The following is a 4,158-nucleotide window of genomic DNA, read 5'->3' on the forward strand; positions in this document are numbered from 1 at the left end:
ATTTAGCGTTTATTCTATATTTTACCTCAACGCGTACTTTTTGTGTATCTCGTATATTTCCCGAAATGCGTGATGTTTAAACTGTCTCAGACCTTCTTTAAAATCACAATAAAACAGGATTGCTATGTTTGAAGATGGGGTCCCATTCCCAGACTTGGCTCTCAGTGGCCATGGCCGCAAATACAAAGAAAGAGATACATCCATTTGGGAGGTCCACACAATTACTACCACCCTACGCCCTCTCCTACAGACTGCAGTAGCTACTGCCAGACAAACTCTGTGTGACCAAGACGACTATTGAGAGAATCGTGTGACCTTCTGATAGTTCATGGGTTTCAACTATGAAATTAATCTAAGTATGATGGTACAGTTAGGCTATGTGGAGGTTACAGCAGTGGCAGCTGATCAGAGGAGGCAAGTACTGGTAGTAGTAGTAGTAGTAGTAGTAGTAGTAGCGGTAGCAGTAATTATGTATACAATAAAAATGTATGTACCTTTTTCATCGAGTATGAAAGATGTTAGCTTGTGTTATTTCATCTAAACAGCAAGCACTTAATAGCAAGTCAAAATGTGAAAGGTTAACCCTTACCTAAGGCAAAGAGGTGTGAAGCATATGACTAGAAAGCCTGACACAGCCCAGGCCACCTGTTAATGCTTAGTTGCCACGGTAACCATGACGTCAGTACTAGGAACAAAAAAGAGGCTACAGGCAGCTATAGCCATGTTGCCATGTACTTCTGTGGCAAGTGTGGCCAGTGGCTGGGTTTATTTTGCGTTAGTTGTCCCATGTGCAATGAATGTGGATGAAGTCCAGTCTTGTGCCAGTACTTATGTAGAACTTTCGAGTGAAGACATCAGGAACTTTGGCTTTCAAGGAGATGTGAAACTGAACAACATTAAATTTTGAAGAAAGAACATCTAGCACCAGCGCTACACCTTCTTCAGAACCGTAAGTACAAAGCATGTGTATTCCAAAGTTCATGGTATGAGTAGCACAAGTGGTTATGTGCTACCCCTGCAAAAGAATTATTCCATTGGCCATGCTTGTTCTTAAGCTGGCTTCACACACGTAACTAATGTGATGCTACAGTTTTTGAGCTGCACCATGAGCCACTGTTCAACAGGATGCCACAAATTCTACATAGTTGCACAGTTTTCAGCATGGTGTCAACTGAAGTCATATGGTCGGGTATTAATGTCACAGTGCAGGTTAAGGTATTAGAGCTGTGACCAAAGTTAAATACAAGGAAGAGACACTCAAATGTTGGATCTGAAAATATATTCTGCACAGGAATAAATCGGGAGCCACAAATATATTTCTAAAACAAATAACACTCCAAGACAAAAATGCTGTCTGCTACGTCAAATTAAACAACAATTGGCATGAAATTAAATATCATCTGCAAACATACCACTCTTCCATGATTTTGGAATCTTATTGTATTCATTTACATAGGCGCTTAGAATAACTAATTTTGGGTTTAATAACTGCCACATCACAGTCGGTGGTTGTTTTCCACACATAATCCACAATTTACGCAAAATCTGGTCTCACAGATCATGACATTTATACAAATTATGCTTGCACAAAAGATCTATGATATCAATTAGAATTTTAATTATGTCTCTGTTAGCTTTCACTTTATTGTTTGTGTTTGATTTTAACCAGTTTGTGATGTTTATTGTTGTGAGAGTAGTGGACTCCAATGGCGACATTCACAAATATTTTCTTGGCTTTGTGATATTAGCCAAGCTAGAACTACTGCTGCTTTATTCACTGTGCTGAGAGGCGTGTTTTTAAATTATGATACGGAGAACAAACTAATGGCCTAAACTTGTGGTGGTGGTTCTTTTCTGGCAGGAGAATTAAATGGCCTGTAAATAGAGTTGCCATGTCTAGCAGGGACCTCGTTGGCACACTCTGAGATGGGGGTTTAGAAATGAAGTAAAAACTTCATTTAATATGATTTTTTTATTTAGAACACAATTACATGGAACTTGTTGCGGCAGAAGTAGTTGGTACACCATAATTTTCGGAAGATTTCATCTTTCTGAGCAAGTCTTTCTTCCCTTATATATATTTATAAAACTCCATGCACATCAGCTTGTAGTTCAGTTGGCACTGTAAGATTGATTCCACAGTCCCTGGCAGCAGTCGATTTCTTTCATCAGTCCACTGTGCTGACATCAGCAGAAATATGCTTTCCACAGTGATATTGTGTGTGGGAATAAAAAAAATATTCACAAAATTTTGGCAGTCGGCATTTGCATTAAAGATTATCAGTATCCTTATGAAAGTAAATCCACCTTTCTTCCATGGACTGTTTAGACTTCCACTCTTCTGAGTCATGCTTGGTTTCTAAAAATCTCTTGAGATACATATATTCCCGAAAACAATTGTTGCCTGAAATCTTCACACTTTTTTAGTCATTCTTTTTTTACAATCGTATTGATCAACTAGGATCACATCAAAAACTGCAATTCGTCTTCTTCCTTTGTTTTTGTTTCCTATTTTTCCAGTATTCCCTCATTTTCTCACCATGAAGTCTCTTCCTTTCTTCTGTCCATGTTGTTCCCGATTTTTTATTTCTTCTGATTTGAAAGCCTTCCATACTTAGTATTTTGTTTTTAAAACGGTTTATTTCTGCTATTTCTGATTCTTTGATGTTGTTTCTTTCAAGATCTTTTCTTACTTCTATAATCCATGCAATTTTCGATTTCTTCTTCCAGAAATATGGGAGTATTTGTTTTGTTAGTCTATTTCCATCCATTCGGTAGAGTTGTCCAAAAAAGATTAATCTTCGTTTGGCCATTACTTCAGATATTTTCTCTATGTTTTTGTAGATCTCCTCATTACTTCTTATTTTCCAACCATCTGCAGTTTTCATTGCACCCATTATTGTTCTAATAACCCTTCTTTCCAGTATTTCTAGTTTGTCCATCTTATAGTTCATCGTTAGGCATTCAGATCCATATAAACATTCTGGTCGTACCACTGTGGTGTAGTGTTTTAGTTTTGTTTTTCTAGATATACATTTCTTGTTGTAAATATTTTTGGTCCAACCATACGCTCTTTCCATTTTGGTAATTCTTACATCTATTGCAGATTTTTCTAGTCCATTCTGTCGTATAGTTTCTCTAAGATATTTAAATTTATTTACTCACTCTATTTTACCTATTTCCGTTTCTATGTATTTTGGTGCATTTTTTATATTTGTCATGAATTTTGTTTTTCCAGCTGAAATTTTGAGGCCAGTTCTGTTAGCTAATTTTTCCAGAATGTTTATTCGAGTAACTGCTTCTGTCAGGTTTTCTGAAAGTATTGCGAAATCATCCGCAAAAACCAAGCAGTTTACCTCAAATCCATTTATTTTCTTTCCCAGAGTTATTGGTTCAATTTTGTGATTTCTTAGCTTCGAATTCCAGATCCTTACAATGTTTTCTAGAATACAGTTAAACAGTAAAGAAGATAAACCATCACCTTGTGTAACACCAGTTTTTATTTCAAAAGACTGAGCTATTCCAGCTATTCCTTTAATTTAGGCGATACCACTTTGACAGTTATGGTCAACATTTCTCTGTAGACAGCATGGATTCATTATTACAAACATATGGTGCATCCTTCAGTCGCTTTTCGAACTGGAAAATATACTTCTTTCCAGAATAAGGAAACACTTCACTCTCTTGGCGGACATTATCAAAAGCATGGCTGAGAATGAAATGGACCAAATTCTTCCTGAACCTTTAAAACTATTTTGTGTAACTGCCACTATTCCTCCATAAAATGATTCAGTTGAAATGAGTTTTTCTTGTCTTAAACATCTAAAAACGTATTTGAGGGAGATTATGGCCGATGATCGCTTATCAGCTCTTGCTTGTACGTCTACTGAAATACCAGTACTGCGAATAGTTGGAAGCAAAGACACTTGATATGATGATGTCATCGAGTGATTCAGGAGGAAGAAGGATCTCGAGTTAACTTTGTTTTACTAGTAACAACACTCAAACACCCAATCTAGTTGTTCATGAGTAAATAAAAGTGTCATTATTATTATTATTATTATTATTATTATCATCATCATTAGCAGCAACAGCAGGAGTAGTAGTAGTCCTCGTCATCATCGTCATCTTAGTAGCAGCAGCAGTAGTAGTAGTAGT

The sequence above is a fragment of the Schistocerca serialis genome, chromosome 5 (genome assembly GCF_023864345.2).
Source record: "Schistocerca serialis cubense isolate TAMUIC-IGC-003099 chromosome 5, iqSchSeri2.2, whole genome shotgun sequence".
Lineage (NCBI taxonomy): Eukaryota > Metazoa > Arthropoda > Insecta > Orthoptera > Acrididae > Schistocerca > Schistocerca serialis.